We start from the raw sequence: 18,229 nt of genomic DNA, 5'->3' as shown, positions 1-18,229 counted from the left end.
AGGAGGTGATTTGCACACCAGAAACATTTGCTCTTCTTTATTGACTATAATGGATCTACCCTGTAGATCACTGTCATGACCAAGCACATCCCATAGTGTGGTGCACAGTCCAGCTTTCATAACTTGCTCACCCTCCCACCTTTCTGCCCAAAGACCAGCATGGTGTTAGAGCTGCTCTCAGTACTGCCCCATGCCAACCTTTCCATCAAACTGGACTGCCCTTTGTTATCCCAATAGCTTGAGAAGGAAGCTGGTGGATGCTTCTCCCCCGGGTCTGATGACTGAGAGTGGTCTCTTTCCCAGCCCTCTCCCACTTGGGAACGTAGATGCATCCCTCTTCATCAGGGACTGTAGTGATAGGACAAGGGGTGATGGGTTCAAGCTGAAACAGGGAGAGTTCAAGTTGGAGATAAGGAAGAAGTGAGCGTGGTGAGGCGCTGGCACAGGATGCCCAAAGAAGTGATAAATGCTCCACCCCTGGCAGTGTTCAAGGCCAGGCTGTACAGAGCCTTGGATGGTATGGTCCAGTGTGTGGAGTCCCTGCCTATGGCAGGGGGCTGGAACTGGATGAGCTTTAAGGTCCTTTTCAAACCAAACCAGTCTGGGATTCTATGATTCTACGCTTAGGGGGGAATTTCAGGGAGAATTCTTCTTTCCAACCTCACCCAGATAACTTGGCTGAGCACCAGCCTCCCGCCCCGTGTCCCAGATGTTGAACAGCAGTACGCTTGGGGGAGAAGTGAGAACGTGTCGTTGGGGGAACCCAACTTTTCATGAGAGGTTTATTCCCTCCCTCCCTTGCTGCAGTTGGAAAGTGACACCCAACAGCAAGAGAGGGAAGGATGCGATCCTGCAGCACAGTGCAGCCTGCAGTTTCCTTGAGCCTTGCTTTGCTTCCCCTCATCAGAAAGTCTCCTTGGTATTCCTATACACTGTGCCAGAAGAGCAGGAAGGCTCAAACTCAAAGAAGGTCACCAGCTCCTGTGGCATTTCTTGTCATGCAGCCGCATGCACACAAGGTTAGAGTGGGCTGATGCCAGCCATAAATCACCTCCCTGCTCTCAGAGTGCTGTAACCAGCTGAAATCTTCATGGTGAGATCACACAATTGTTTAAGCCCAAATCTACTCATGGGACTTTGGTCAAACCAGCTGCTGGCCCCATCTTTGCTGCTTAGAAATGGAGTTTGGGGATGGATTCGTGTTCCATTTAAAACCTATGACCACAAGCTGGCCATGGAGCTCTGCAGAGAGATGCTGGGTCACAGCTAGTAAGGAGGAAATGAAAATAGAAAGGGTTATCATCTATTAAATGCCAGCCTCTCGCAGCACGGATATCTTATTGTGTGCTTCTTATTCAAATACTGAACAACTCCAACCCCTCAGGGCTTAGGTGGGTGCTGCAGGGAATGTTTGCTGTTTATGCCATGGTTTAGAAACCTTTATTGGATGTTGTGCAAGGGACCTGCGTGGTTGGCTGGGAAATGACAGTGCACCTTTTCTGAGCTCCTTCCCTCAGTTCTTAGTTTTCTTTTCCCTGGATATCATGGATGCAAGGAAAGACTTGAGGAATATGCACTAGGACTTGGTCAATGGAGTCAAGAAGCCCCCAAGAAGGAGCTTGTAGGTGGTCTGCACCATCCCTCGCAAGACCCCAAAATCTCAGCTCAGAGAAGAGAAAACCCTTTTTCTCCTCCTGCCCTTCCTCTTCATTCTGTTGATCTGTTCGGAGTGGGGCTGGCAGAAGGAAACCATCTTCTTCTGGACAAATTGAGCAAAAAGGTTGGAAGCCAGATGAGGCAAAATGCTATTAAAGGCTCTGCAAGAGCAATGGGCAGTGGTCCAGAGGGAGCCAAAGGAAGCTGGGTTTATCTGTCCTGGCTGCGAGGGATATGGGGACTTGGGGCTGGGGACTCCCTCCAGCCCCTGCATACAGGGATGAGAGCACTCTTCTTTATTATGCAGACAAATCCCTTATGCTGATATGAAGACATCACCATTGTAGAGCTCCTGGGACTGTGTGCACCCAGTTGTCACCATTTCAAGGCACCCTTTTGGATATCTGCACACCCAGAGGTGTCCCCAGAGGGTGACATGACCCTCAAGCAGAGGGTTTTCAGTTGAGGACCACGTGGGGCCCGCTGTGTGTTTCGCCCCTGTATCACATTGCCCTCCAGTGTTAGCAGACAGGAAGATTTTGTTCTGTCTGCAGCTTCTCCCACTCACCAGCCCTGAGTGTTTTCTCTTCCTAACGAGATGTGAAGGCAGGCAGGCCCTTTGCTGGTGCATGCAGCTATTTTTGGCTGCAGAAGGACTTAACTGTAACTCTTTCTAATTGCATAAGCATTTGTGTAATTCATTGGCATGGATTTCATCACTGGAAGCCCGGCACATGGAATAGAAAAGGACTTGTGCATTTCCTCCCTGTCTTCTCTCTCCAGAGACTGTTCTGCAGGCAATGGGTTTAGTGCCAGGTCAAATCCTCTCCATTCGCAGGAAATGCTCTGGTTTATCCCATTCCTGGTTTCTTGAGGAGTTCAGGACAAACCTGGGAGGAACGGAGAAGGCATTTCCTCCTGCAGATTGCAGAGCACATGCCTAGGAGCATCGTATAGGGAGCTAAAAGCCAAACAGCAGGGAAGACTCCCAAGGAAGGGCTTATGGAATGACATGGATGGGTGAGGCACTGGGAATGACTCACACATCCGAAGCTTTGGGATCTCCAAACCCTATGCAAACAACAGTGGAAAACAAACCTGTGGACACCCCTTCCTCCTTGGTGACACACAGGCTGAGGACATGTGGTACCCATCAGTGCAGAGGAAGGGCGGCTCCAGGGAGACCTTGTTGTGGCCTTTCAGTACTTAAATGGGCTTGTAAGAAAGATGGGGACAGGCTTTTTAGTACGGACCTGTAGCAACAGGACAAGGGATAATGGTTTTAAACTAAAAGAGGGGAGATTCAGACTAGATATAAGGGTTAAATGTTTTATAATGAGGGTGGTGAGACACTGGCAGGGGCTGCCCAGAGGGATGGTAAATATCCCATCCCCGGCAGTGTTCGAGGTCAGGTTGGACGGGGTTTGGAGCAATCTGGTCTACTTGAAGATGTCTCTGCTTATGGCAGGGGTTGGACTAGGTGACCTTTAAAGGTCCCTTCCAATCCCAACCATCCTGTGACGCTGTAACTGCTAGGGATGCTTTCGAGGAGGAAAGCAATGGGGAACATGAGAAACACAAATGCTCTTTGCAAGCTGAAGTCCAGCTTGCCTTGACCATCTCCTGTGAGTGGTGGTGCCTGCAAGCGCTTTCATCTCCAAAAGAGCATCTTTTCCCTCCCAAACAGCATATTTTCACTCCTCTCCATTGAAACTGGTCAACAGGTTGTGAAGATAAAAGCAGAGGAGAGGTGTGAGCAGGAGAGGAGCGGTAGGCACAGACACAACCCTTGTTTCCTTAGGAACCTGGCAAAAAAAATACCACTGCTGGGGTTTTTTCAGTCATGTGACAAGTTGAGACAGTCTGTTCGGTGCCTGAATGCAGCAAGGTGTTGTGCTTAAATAGCGAGGGGGCTCTGCTGCCTTCCCTTCCCTTAATCACCTGCGCCTGGGATGTGGCTGTGGCAAAGCCGAGGTTAACAAAACCCCAGACTGAACACGTCCAAAGTGATGGGAAGGTCTAAAACAATCCATAACAGACTAAAATTAGACTGAAACAGAGCTTTGGGATTGAACTGAGACAAAATCCATGTAAGCTGTGACTTGCTTCATGCTGAGTAGCCGTGTTAGTTCAAAGTGTTCACTCTGTTTTAAGAAATAAGCTTTCTAAATCCAAAAGCAGTGTATTTTTAGGCATCTTGGGCAAATAACTGCTGAGAAAGAGGGGAATTGCTTGTTCCATGAAGAAGAACAAAACCTACCTGGCTCTTTTCACAGCTGCCTCCGTCTAGCAATGCACCGCTTTATGCTGGGTAGACCTGAACAACTTAAAACCCCCCTCACCAAAGATACTCATCAGTAGCCTAATTACACGTGGGCTCTGGTCATTTGGTTTCTCACACTTGAAGCCTTAATGCTCTATTTTATTATTGTCTCTTTCCTTTTTAAATGCACACATTGTTGCTGGAAACAGCCTCCACAATTAGAGGGAGGATCCACGTTCATGAAGAGATGTTTTAATTGCGGGCTCCACACTTGGAGCTGTACAGGTCCCTCTGAGCTGTGCCAGGCATCCAAAACACCAGGTTTGTTAATACCTTGGATGTGCTGTAACACTGGCAGAGGGCTTGCAGGGAGTTGCATCTTTAACCCTCTTTTTGCCATCTTTGGGCTGATTTCATCCATCTGCTGGGAGATTTATTTAGGGGTGCAGTGCTTTGAGCTGTGGCCTTTTGTCCTATTGCGATGCTGGTGGTTTCCCCTTGGTGCCTGTTGAGGTCAGATAGAGCCCAAAGGAGCTGGTTCTGCATTTGTGTGATCTCCTACATAGCAATTTGTCATCTTCTCAGCAGAAAATGTTGCTCTCTTCCAACTGTTTCTGCTGGCTGCTGAAGAGGAGCAGATGGAAAGGTGTCTCTGTGCGTGGTGTTTCTCCCTTCCCTTGCCAGACAGCAGGTGATTCAGGCTGGAAACAGCTACAGGTACAAGCAAACAGGCTCTGATTGCGTGCTTATGTTATCTCCAATGTTTACCGTGGAGCCTCTCCTGTCTAGAAGTTAACCTGAAGATCATCTGGCTGAAAAATACCACCAGAGGCACATCTACTGCTGCATTTCCCATTCAATTTGAAGGGGAGACCTTAGAGCAGCTCCAGTGCCTAAAGGGGCTGCAGGAAACCTGGAGAGGGGCTTGGGACAAGGGCCTGTAGGGACAGGCCAAGGGGAATGGCTTTAACCTGCCCGAGGGGAGACTGAGATGAGCTCTTAGGCAGAAGCTCTTCCCTGTGAGGGTGCTGAGGCGCTGGCACAGGGTGCCCAGAGGAGCTGTGGCTGCCCCATCCCTGGCAGTGTTCAAGGCCAGGTTGGACACAGGGGCTTGGAGCAAGCTGCTCCAGTGGAAGGTGTCCCTGCCTGTGGCAGGGGTTGGAGCTGGAGGAGCTTTAAGGTCCCTTCCAACCCAAACCAGGCTGGGATTCTATGGCTGCTAGGGAGGCTTTTGAGGAGGAAAATGTAAATCTCACTTCCAATCCACCTGAAGACCCTATTTCATCCCAACGTGTGCTGGGGAGGTCTCTCAGTGTAGCCAGCACTCCTGCACTCCATTTTTTGGCCAGCTGAGCTCATGCATCCATCTTACAGCAGCATCCGCAGTGCTGAATCTTAACAACATGGCAAGGAGAGCGATCATGGCCCAAAAAGCAAGTTTCCCTTGAGGTGAAGGATTGCATCGTGCTGCCAAAGAGCTTACATTGAGCCCACAAAGCCCCAGAAAGAGCAGGGCAGAGATCTGACTATTCCTCCATCTGATGGCAGCGTTTTGGAGCCCTGCATCATTTCTGGTCCTTCTATTACTCACCTCACTGCAGATATGTGATTGTCTGGGCTGAGCCATGGTTCACCCACGTTAGCACAGCTAAAGGAACCAGCCAAGTAAAGAGCTGCCGTTTTCAGCTGCTGGAGCTGGTTGGGATTGAGGTGCTGAGAGAACATTCACAGGAATGGTCCTGGCAGCACATATGGGGGGATGTTGACCTCTAAGAGTTGGAAATGCTGCAGGCAGAGGCTCTGTACCCCTGTTGGTGTCTTCTTCCTCCACCTACAGAGTCTCTGCTCTGTTCTGAGTAGGGCAATGGGCACAGCAAAGAGGATGTGCCACCTCCTGGTCCAGCAGGGAATGTGGGCATCTCTGTGAATGCCTCTTCTGCTGGTATTTCTATCACTAACTTAGCCCTGCCTCCACCCATCTCATGACTTGCAGCTCATCCCAAAGCTCCCACCTTCTCTTTCTTATCTGATATGAGTTAGACCTTCCTGGAATGGATCTTAAGGAAACTCACCTCCCATCTCAGGCTGGTCCTTGCACTGTTGTGGGAGGAAGGAAGAGCAGATGCTCAGATAGAGCAAAAGCCAAGAGCAGGGAACTGCAGAGATTGCTGCTCTCTGTTTTCCCATGACTACAGCCTGGATGCAGGGGTTAAGTCCCATCCCTTTGTCAGTTTGTTCCATTAGCATTGGTATAGATGAGGAGCAGAGAGATGCTCCCCCAGAAGATGATTCCCTTGGGGTGAATAAAACATCAGGATGCTTTTCATGGAAGACAGAAAAAGGCTTTTCTGGAGTTAAACATCAGGTTTGCCTGTTAGGTGGTGGTAGGGGGATGCTGAGGCATAGCAGATGCTAAACTCAGCTTAGTTTGGGGACTAAAACTAGAGCTGGATTTCTGGATGACCCAATGGGAAGTGGATATAAACAGGCTGTCCTGGCATCTGAAGGAGGAGTAGACAAACCTATAGGTTTGTACAGGAAATTCCTGTATACAGGAAAGCACAGGAAATCCCGAGGCAAAGACAATAAAACCCATGGGAGGAGCAAGCGAGGAAGAGAAAAGAGCAGCCACTTTCTCCCTTGGCAGCAGGTTTATGCTCAGCTCTTCCCATTTGCATTTTGTGAGACCAACGCGATACTTCAAGGTCACACAGGGGAATTGGTGAGAAAGATGAGAAATTCCTGGAGAACACAGGAACCCTCCTGCCGTGTTCCTGCTTTGCCCTTGCTCCAGCAAGTCCCACGTATTTTGGGAACACTCATGTTTGTAGGTGTGGTGGAAGCCTCGGACTGAGTAGAAGGCAACGCAAATGGAATCGACGCATTTTGTGCCCACGGAGGACTTCTGTAACCTCTGTGGGGGGAAAAGGAAGGCAGAGATGTAGCTGCTGATGCAGATGAGCTCAGTGAAGATGTCATTTTGATCTCCAGCAGTGCTTAGTAAAGTTACAAACATGAGAGCGGAGATGGAGCACAGGATGGGGAACACAGTGTCCTCTGCCCACCGAGGGGCACCTTCACCTGGAATAATGGCTCTGCTCAAGGAAATAGGCTTTATAGGGCCTATAAAAAGAGCTTGTTCCTGTGTGGGAGAGGTGCTACAGGAAAGGAGGCTGGAGATGGGGTTTGCTGTGCACTGGGAGAGTGAAAAGATCTGAATGATTTGGTCTAGGTGTTTGGATAAGACTGAGGATAGGACTGGGCTCCTGGAAGGGACGTCTTGTAGTAACACCCTTGTCGTGTATTCATACAAATCCTTGGCTTTTTTAAGGATGAAGAGGTGTCCTGTTGTCTTTGGAGGCCCATTACATAGGAGGCAAAAGGCTTTGCTGGTCCATATCTGTAAGCAGTTCTGCCAAAAGTGGTGGTCTCTGCTAATGGTTGCCCATCTCATCCCACTGTAGTCCCTGGTAAGGCTTCAAATGCTTCCCATGTCCCAGCCACAAACATGGGGACATGTGAATATATGGGAATCCTCTGTGATGGATGGCAGAGTCAGGAAGAGAAGAGAGATGTCCAAAGACACTCTAATGAGCTTCCTGGGTCTGAGCTGGGGGGCAGTCAGTGATAATCCATCTGGGCAGGTTCTGATCTGATTGTCTTATTAATAATACCTTTACTAAATAACTGTGGTCCACTTCCCTGCCTCGTCTGTGGACAGATCTAACAGTGCATTAGCAAACTCTCTGGCCTCATTAATCTCCTGTTTAAAGCAAGCGGAGTGAGCAAGGCTTTGCTGTCTCACCAGCCTCAGGGGAACAGCCGTCACAGCATCACCCAAGAGGATGAGAGGTGAATCCTTCCATAGAAAGTCCCTCTTTCCACAAGGTGCTTGCATCCACAAAAAAAGCAGCATGAATCATGTCCAAACAGAGGCTTTATGCATATTTCACAGCAAGGATGTACCTTGGAGAGAGGACAATGTTGTATCAGGTGCTGGAGGCTATTTTTGTTGGGAAGCCGCGTGGTCCAGTCGTCAGAAGAAGAACAGCAATCACAGCTCTGGGTCCCCTTTCCCTCCTCCTGTCCCTGCTCTCCTTTGTGATGCTCTGCGAATTACCATCTACATCCCAGGACAGCCTGGCCTCAGATGAATGCCAGGGAAAGACTCTTACATAAACCTCTTCATCCATAATGGATGAACAGCATCAAAATTCCACGGCAGCCTCCGGAGCCTTTCCGGTGCCTCGCCTACAAATATCTCCAAGAGGCTAAAATCCCCCCTGATTTAGCTCTGCACGCTGATTAGACAGAAACCAGGGTGTTTGGGCTCCCTCCTGCCTAGGGATTCTCCATCCTCAAAGGGTCTTTTAATGTAATCAAGTCCTTTTTACACATGAATGCGATGCTCAAGCCTGGGCATGCACAAGTCCAGCTCTGGGCTTGTTCAGCCCTGAAGAGGCTGGATGTGAGATTGCTGTTGGGAAAGATGGTACAAATAAAACTACCAATGACAGGAGCTGCTGGCACTTTCCCCTATGTGTTTAGCTGCTCTTTGGTCACATAGAGGCTGTTTCAGGCCTGAGATGGTCCTTTATGCTTTAGGGTGAGATGTGGGGGTGAAGGAGGATGGGGATTTCAGTGCTTCATCTTGAATTGCTTGACTTTGAGAGCACAGTGGAGAGTCCCCATCTCCAGATCTCTCTCTGCTGGTCAAGGTTTGTAGGTAGAGGTGCTCTCTTTTCCTAAACCAACTGTGGAAAAAATAAGACAGGTTCTGGGCCTATGTTGGGGTTGGAAATGGAAATAGCAGAGCTCCAAACTGAGCCTGTTTGCCTGGTGAGAGGTTTGCACCTCTGTAGGAGCAGGTAATTGGTACCAATGGAAGAGGCTGTGGAGGGAAAAGGGAAAAGATAAGGATAATGGATAAAGAAAAGGATAATAGAAGGGAGGGAGATTGTAATGAAAGATAAATAGCTGAGTTTGTGGGTTTTGGTTTCTAGAAGATACTAATTTTAGCTACTAAGTTCCTGAGCTTTGGAGGTGTTTTGGCTCATTGCTCCAAGCACTGGAAGGGCCAAATGTTTCCCTTTAAAACCCATCAGGGAAGACATGTCCCTGCTGGCTCTGCAAGAGGTGGAGCAGAGGTCCAAGTCCATGTTGGTCACATGGCACTGAGGGCTGAGTCCATGTCTGGCTGTGGGATGGGATGCCATGGGACATCCATGCAGCAGGAGATGTGCAGTGACCATTTCTCCATCACTCTAAAGGCTCAGAGCATGGCTGGGATCTGGCAGGTCAGGAAAGGAAGCAGTGTGAAAACCCACTGCAGATGCTGTAGAGAGCATGCTGATCATCTGCTGCAAGTGGATGGATGCAACCTGCCCAGTTGTGAATGGTGAACTTGGATTGAAGTAATGGGGAGAGAAAGAGCCTCCTGGACTGCATTAGCTGCTGTTCCTCAAGACTTTTGTATCCAAGGATCTCTTCTGGATCTCATATCAAAATCCACTGTTACTCAGTGGTAGATCAACCATTTCCACATCCCACCACATACAAATAAGGCTGCACTTCTGTGAGTCCATCATCTTTCTCCATTCTGTTTGTTGTCTGATTGACTTGAATAGCACAAAATTTTCCCTTGATCTCCTGGGCCATGGACGTACAACACTGCACAAAACAGCACTTGTATTCTCTTATCCTAGTTGTCTTTTGCAGATCTGCAGACAGCCCCAAGATGCTACATGGCAGTTCAGTGCCTGATTAGAAATGCATGATAATGGTTATTTCTGTGGATTATCCCACTTCAACATCTGCAGCGATGCTGTCGGCATAATATGCAACAGGGGGGAGAACATAAGCTTTAGCACCTATCAGTGTGCAAGCTTATGAGTACCCAGCCTCCAAGGAAAATGTGTTTTTGCTTCCTGTGATGCTGGAACTAGATGATTAGATGAAATGAGCTAGGACAGGCTGCAGCAACGGGGTCCACTCTCTCCTATAGCAAATTGTCCATTTGTTGGTGTGTGTGGACCTGCTGCAGTTAGGTCTCTTGTTAATTCCTGTGCCTGATGGCACTGCTCAGCACTGGGAGACAGTAAATCCTTGCAGTGGGACACATCTCACTTAATTCTAGCCATCTCGATGTTAGATGCATTGTCTTGACTTGGCAGCATAAGGTTAATCATAGGATGGTTTGTGTTGGAAGGGACCTTAAAGCTCATCCAGCTCCAACCCCTGCCACGGGCAGGGACCCCTTCCACTGGAGCAGCTTGCTCCAAGCCCCTGTGTCCAACCTGGCCTTGAACACTGCCAGGGATGGGGCAGCCACAGCTTCTCTGGGCACCCTGTGCCAGCGCCTCAGCACCCTCACGGTTGGTTGGAATTGATGGGTCTTTTCCATCCTAAATGATTCTATGATTTTATGATTCTATCTCAGTCACCTTTCTAAACTCCTTCTGTAGACAATGAAGAGACCTTGATGTCTGCAGTGACTCAAACCTTCCGTTTTACCTGCCTACCATAGGATGAGTTGCCCCATCAGAGCCACCCCTTATAGACCATAAAGGGAATCCAGGCAACGCACTGAAGCGCAGTCCTTGTCCTAAGTGCTGAAGTTAAGCACGATGTCCCCATCATCATGAGCAGCCGGAGCTCAGGCCGTGGTTGCTGTCAGCATCCTTTGTGCTGCTTTTGACATTTTTCAGCTTTTTCATGTGTGATAAGCACAAACCCAGCTCCTTCAGGATGTGATGTTATTTGCACAGAGGTTTGTGGGTTGCAGCCTCACTCTCCAGGACAGTTGACAAGCACAAGAGGGTAAAAGTCCCAACCAGGGATGACGTGAGTCGAGTCTCATCTCATCTCACTGCAATGTGGCTGCAATTGTTGGAGTAGCAGCTCAGGTTTGTGGTGGTGCAGAATCTGACCCATTCCCTTGAGAGTGAGGGGCAATGGGAGATGCAACCAAAAGAGCTGATCTGGTTGTCAGAAGGCTGCATGGAGACCTCATAGCAGCCTTCCAGTATCTGAAGGGGGCCTACAAGGATGCTGGGGATGGACTCTTCATCAGGGACTGCAGTGACAGGACAAGGGGTAACGGGTTCAAACTGAAACAGGGGAAGTTTAGATTGGATCTAAGGAAGAAATTCTTTACTGTGAGGGTGCTGAGGCACTGGAATGGGTTGCCCAGGGAGGTTGTGAATGCTCCATCCCTGACAGTGTTCAAGGCCAGGTTGGACAGAACCTTGGGTGGCATGGATTAGTGTGAGGTGTCCCTGCCCATGGCAGGGGGTTGGAAGTGGATGATCTTAAGGTCCTTTCCAACCCAAACTGTTCTATGATTCTATGAACTCCTGTTAATTCGCCCATCACTTCAATTGGGAAGAGCACTGCAATAGCTGAGGCGTTTTGACAGTTGGAACGTTTTAATGCGCTTGCATGAAAATCCTTCAATTTTGAAAGTTCTGTTTAATTTCTTTCAAACTTTTATTTGAAAAGATCCTCAAAATACCTTTTTGAAAAGGTACAAACCAAAGCAAAATGTTCCTTTAGATCGCAGGTCCTTTTTAAGGACGTGTTTCTCAGTAGTACGAAGAAACAAACAATCTGTTTTTCCCCAAGTATGGTTACAGGCACAGCTTTGATAAAAAACATTTAGACCAGAAAATAGCATCAGATCCTGTAGCCTTGTTCTGGTGCCTCACTGTTGCCTGTAAGACATCAGAAGGTGGTCCATGAAGTGGATATAAATAACCCTTTCTCCCCATGTGTTCTCTCCCAGGCAGCTGGTTGGTACGTGTTACCACCCCTGCCAGGCAGCACTGGGAGAAGGCGTCAGTGCCTAGTTAAAAGCCAAATTATAGCAACAAAATTGCAGTTTTTGCAAACCAATTAAACTGTGTTTACCTAAAAGTCCCTTTATTTCCATCCAGCCTCCCAGCAAGTGAAATTCAAGCAATCTTTACTCTTTCTTTCCCAAATAAAGACAAACCATTAAACCCATCGCTATGATACCAACACGGGATGCAGTTACTATTGATAGCTGGATGTTAGGAAGTGTCAACCATGGATGTAGCTACCTCAGTTCATGCGTGGTGTTCCTTAAGTGAGCAGTTGCACCGTTACAACAAAATAGGCACAATACAATAAATTCATAGCCTCTTTATTTCTCTCCATCCATAAAATGAATCAAAGCCCTTGTAGGTACTTAGGAGCACTCAGCAAAAGCTTAGTTTCTAATATAAGAGGTGAACACCAGCAGAGCTTGCTCACCACCCTGGCTTGGGGGCATGTGAAGAAAATGTGGCTGGAAAGACCCAGAAGACCAAGAAAGATCCATGTGATGAATGTGAGCATGGGCAGCCCAGAGATGAGCACACACTGGGTATTAACAATTCAGCATCCTGGCCAGAGCTGAGGCCTTTAAAAGCCATTTAGATCTTCCTATAACTCTTTGCCTTGGTTTTCTGGGGCGTGCTGGTCCCCTGGGACTGATGGCAGCTCGGTGTGCAGCGGTGAAGTTAAGCACTGTAGAGTTTGATGTCTGCACAGATGAACTATGACTGTTGTTCCTGCGGTGATGGGTTTCTCATGGGACCTGTGCTAAGTTCTGCCTCTGGGGGCTGCAGAAATCCCCTGCAAGGGCAAATCCTTTCTGCAGCTTTAGCTGCCTGCTTTTATTAGTTTCTAATGCCTACTCCTGAGACCAGATCAGGATGAAACAAAGCTCAAGAATTGGGCTGAAGGTTGGGGCTCAAGAAAAGGAGCTTAAATACGACAAGAGCAGTGAGGTGCTGGTGGAGACTAAGGAAGTGGGGCCAGGGCTCCCCAGAGGCAGAAAGCTGGATGGAAGATTGGGAGGAGGCTGCATTTGGCCAGGCAGGAGCCAAGATTCTTCCCTGTGAGGGTGCTGAGGCGCTGGCCCAGGGTGCCCAGAGAAGCTGTGGCTGCCCCATCCCTGGCAGTGTTCAAGGCCAGGTTGGACACAGGGGCTTGGAGCAAGCTGCTCCAGTGGAAGGGGTCCCTGCCCGTGGCAGGGGTTGGAGCTGGATGAGCTTTAAGGTCCCTTCCAACACAAACCGTTCCATGATTCTATGAAATCTACTGAAGTACTTGGAGGGAAAAATAAAGCAAACAATCCCCATGCTCTGCTGCCTTTAAGATGTGTTTTTACACAATAGCTGCCTTTTGAAATGCAAAAAGGAATAACCAGATTCTCACTGGGAATGTGTGTTGGATTCACATGATGAGCTCTAGGATTCTCCCTCACCAGTTGTACAGAGATGAAAGCAAAAGCACTCACAATCTTTTATTCAGGAAGGCAGTAGTAGTTAACATGATTAACTGTTCCTTAGGAAACACCATCCAAAGAACTGTGCTGGTTTTATGTCCAACCCAGAAATGAGCTGGTAAGTTGTTTCCATAGGCCTGGTGTGATAAGGATAGCCAAGCCAGGTGGGGACGAACCTGCAAGATGTGCTCCGATACTATATCAAGAATCTTCATGAATAACAAAGACTCAAAGGGATGAGAGTTTACATGTAAAATTATGCATTGCTTGTAATGAAAATGTTATATAGTGCAATGGATCATTGATCTGTACAACTACAGCATCCATCACATCCAAACAAGGGCTGCTGAGTGCTTTGCGCTGCTGTGTTTGGTCTTGTTTCACCTTCTCCCTGCCTTCTGGCTAAAGTCACCATTTAAATGGCACAAAATAGGCCAATCTTAAATATTCTGTCCCCACAGGCCTGTGGTTTTTAAGGTTGTGTAGTGGGAGTCGCTGAGGTAAACTCATTTAGTACGGAATATCTGTAAATGTGAGGAGAAATAGGGCAATCCGATTCCTTGGAGGAAACAGCCATAATTGAGAATTTGATCCAAACTTGGTCCTGAGTCCATCCATAATGTGTGAAAAAGGCCAGGAACAAACGAATGAGGTAATTAAGCCCTAAAATAGCACTCAGTAACTTCCACAGGGCTTTTGATAAGGGCATGTAGGGATAGGACAAGGGGGAATGGCTTTAAACTGGGTAGATTTAGATTAGATAGAGGGCAGATTTATAGGAGGGAGGCTTGGCACATGGATTTTAAGCTGTAAATTCTACATTTCACAGAGAGATGGAGAGCAGAGGAATCCCAGAGCAGATGGGGATAAAATTAGGAAGAAGTTGTTCCCTGTGAGGGTGCTGAGGCGCTGGTACAGGGTGCCCAGAGAAGCTGTGGCTGCCCCATCCCTGGAACTGGATGAGCATTCATGGGAATCTCCCACCTTTATCAAGATATGGCTGGAGGTCAGCTGGGATAGCCCATAGCATTTAGAGAGCTGAACCCACACTCAGTGACTGCTTATTATTGGAGTTGACTTTCATGCCTATTTTTATGATGTGTGAGTGTAAGTAGGAACCTGAGGTAGCACGATGTGATTGGCAGGGCGTAGGAGACATGAATCCATAAATCTGTGCCTAGACATAATTGCTCGAGAGTTTTTTTGTCCTTAGCTCCATCCCCACGAGCATCCGTCACAGAGTTTCTGGGTAGGTCCCTTGAGGACTTAGAAAATCACCTGCTGTGTGCTGTGGGAGGGCAGCACTCAGGGACCAGGAATCATGACTGAAATACAGATTCTTAGGTGGGCGGCAGAAACAAGGTCCTGTGGCAGAAAAAGCGATACTGGGCCATACTTGGTATGGTGCATCATTTGAAGGGAGCCTAAATGTAGGGGTTTGACACCAGGTCAAAGAAATCAAGCTCCTCTGGAGGGTGACTCCTTTCTTCTTAGGGTTTATCTTTGCACAGTGTGAAGATAAAGAGGAGCCCAAACCTATTGTGCTGGAGGTGGTGGACTGCTCCTTCCAGGACCCATGTTTGTCCCTGGGTACCAGCTGGTTCCGTGTATGAGCTCATGGCTTTGGCCATGATGTGTCAACATATACATGAGTCAAACTCCTCCATGACCATGACATCTTAACTGTTACCAGCCTCTCTCAATTGCTTTTTGTTAGGCAGCTCTGTCTCTGGCACAAATACCTGGCGAGGAGCACGCAGGTTTATGCTCAGTCCCTCTTTGGGGAGCACTGCAGAGCCTGCAGATTTATGGAACCTTGTAATCTCATGTGACAGATGCTCTGACGATGCACAAAATTGGAAGGTAAAACCATGCTGATGCCAAATTGGGTGATGCTAACAGCCAGAATTGGCCATGATCTGACAGTGACCAACAGCAGATGATTGAGGAAGAGCATCAGCATGTGGTATGGATTATAGAGTCCTCCCTCAAAAACCCTTCAATCTTTGGCCTATTAAGTTAAGGGTGTCCTGAGGATGAATAAGGCCAAGAGAAGAGAAGGACATAGGAAGGAAAAATACATTTATACATGTATAAATCCTTCCTGCACCACCCCATCCTCATCCTATCCCCAGCACATAGCAGAGCAAAACCCAAGTAGTATTGCTAAAAAGATGCAATGGGGGACTCTCAAGAGGCTTCTTCCCTAAGTGGGAAACTGTCATGAAGATGCCCCTCTTTGTTGGATTTCAGGCTGGTTTTCAGTGTCCAAGGATGCACTTGAACTGTGGAACAATCCACCACTCTTGAGTGCTTTTGTTGGATAAATGCATGTGTGGCAGAGCTGACGCGGTTAGTCCCAAAAGTTGAAGAAACATTCCCAACTGGTTTCATCTTCTTTAGCTGGGCTGGAGACACAGCCCTGTCCTTGCACAGAGCTATAAATTAATCTTTCTAGACAAGCAAAGGCCTGTTCCCTCCCCTATTTTTGCCTTCCTCCCTGTAGCATTGCCTGAGATGTGAGTTGCTGTGTTGGTGGTGGTGGTTTTGTTCTATATTGTTGCAGACCTAAACCCTTGGAGGCCAGGTTTGCACTGTAACAAGCAAAATCCAGCTGACAGGTAAAGACAGGCTTGCAGAGGAGAGCTGGGTCATCTGGACTCATCTGACTCATATTGTGAGAGGCATAAAATCTCTCCCACTCCTTTCCCGTCTCATCCTCACAACAAATATCAAAATAATCAAAATAATAATAATAATCAATAATAAAAATAATCAAAATATCAAAATAGTCCCAAGAAGTCTCTTGTCAGAGCCACTCATGGTAGTAACCAATGTGTGTCCCACTGGGGGTCCAGCCTGTCTCAGCAAGGACACCCTGAAAAAGCAGAGCTCTATGGGCAGCAGGAGATGTCTGAAGTGGCAGGAAGCATCTGCCCTGGAGATCTGCTGGGAGCCTGTGATTAATGATGAGATGGGGAAGAAACGAGGTCTCCAGAAAAGCATCCTACAGCTTCATACATACAGAGAGGGAAGGCTGCGGTGTGGTAGAGCTGTGTGCATGGTTAACGTGGTAGCCCTCTGTATCCGCATTTGGGGTGCCTATGCGTCTACATGTGAGAACTAAGCAGCCCTGATTTCTATAGGCTTTTCCAGCTAAGATGGATACCCAACTTCATCCCTCTCTTCTCTCCCTACAGATAATCACAAACATTTTGGCTCCTGGGTGCCAGCTATGGCTAAAATATGAATGTTGAGTTCATATAATCCTCTAGCCAAGTCCTAGGGTCACTAATGAAGATTGCTAGCCACTAAAGGAGGCATAATGACGCTAGCACTAGAGAAGCATCTCATATACCTTCACAAATATCTCATATACCATCACAAACATCTTTTCTGCCCTGAACTTCGTTTGTCTCCCTGCAAACTCCAAGTTTACAGAATTTCAGATTAGTTTTTAGGATAATTAGAATTACAGAAGAGTTTTAATGCAAACCATGTACCTCGTGTGTTTGTGATTTCCATAAGCAACAGGGGCTTGGGCATTGGTTCAGTTGGGTGGGGAACTGCAAACGTCCATAGAAAGCAAAGCAAATCTGTGGCAGAAATAAGGCTGTGATGGATGTGGCGTGAAAGCTCATCTATCAGATGAAGCAGGTACCATTTGGGCTAGGATACCTGGAGGAGCAAAGACTACCAAGTAGAGAGCAGCAATTGGAGAGCATAAGAGTGCAGGGAAGGTGGTGAAGGGCGGCTGAGAATGGCTGTAGAGGGAGATACCTCCAGGTTGGAAAACAGAGGCCGGGAAGAGCCAGTTTCAGTAGGAGGAGAGATAGGGGATTAAAATAGGGGGAAAACAGAGGCTTGGAGCATTAATAGAAAAGCATACTTCTTCCCTGTTCCTTTACAACCAGAGAAACATTTTCATCCCCATTTTGCTTGTGTGCAAGCTTCTGAAAGACCTCTTCTAACAGCTGCTTTATCCCATTGCAGAAGAGACAGCAAGATCCTGAATACTGGCTAAGTGCTTGATCAAGAGGGGCTACCAGCCGTGTCCAAGCTTTCAGGGGGCTTGCAAAACTCATCTCTGCAATATGCTTTTAGATCCCTGGATGGAAAAGGCCAGGCTAAGTGAGATGCTAAATGTACCTGATGATGTGGAGCATGAACCCAACTGTTATGGCTCCTGCATTAGCTGAGATTTCAACCCTGAAGCTTGGCTTTTTGCAGTCCAGTAAAGAGAAGAGTTCCCTTTTGGCCACAGCTTGCTGCCACGCTCTGTAACTGAAAGTAAGAATCTGGGCTTAAGAATTTCATAAATAGCTGCTCTCAGACACAGATAAGCAGCTGAAATCTTGCTCAAACAGCTCCAAAAATACATGGCTTCCTGTATCTTCCTGCTCATTGAGCTCAAGAGAAAACAAACAACTGTATGGGTGAGTAAATGAGTTTTTATCACTTGCAAAGCCCATGTGATGAATGATTACACATCCAAAAGCAGTACCACTAGCAGGATAGAGGGAGGGGTTCTCCGCAGGCTTTTGGCCAGGCTTCCCATCCTGCTGATGTTTTCCTTGGCATTTTCACTGGAGTTAAACAGCTCCAGGGAAAGAGTTTCCTTGCAGCTTTCCCAACCCGATCCCGCTGGGACAGTTTCATCCTGTTGCCTGTTTGCAACTGCCCATGTCTCCAGTTTGGGGAGGTTGTGGTTGGGTGATCCTCAGGTCACCTTTTCCCAGGTGCTGGTCCATTACTGAGCTCTGGAGTCACCTCAGCAACACAAAGGGTCAAATTAGGCTGCACCAAGGGTGAAAGCCTTCATTGACCCATGCACATGGCTCTATCTGCTTCTCTTCAAAAGCTCATGAAGCCTAAGGCATGGTTATCCCAGGCAAATCCTACTGATCTCTTTAAGCCTCCTCTCTTCACCATTGGCAGCACTCTCCTTTTTCATGAAGGGAAGGAAATAAGGAAAGCAGAAAGTGCTTCGAGAGCACCAAGATGTAGGTTCCAAGGGC

This window comes from Psittacula echo (assembly GCF_963264785.1).
Source record: "Psittacula echo genome assembly, chromosome: 1".
Lineage (NCBI taxonomy): Eukaryota > Metazoa > Chordata > Aves > Psittaciformes > Psittacidae > Psittacula > Psittacula echo.
The sequence above is the reverse complement of the archived record's forward strand: the minus strand, read 5'-3'. Positions refer to the sequence as shown.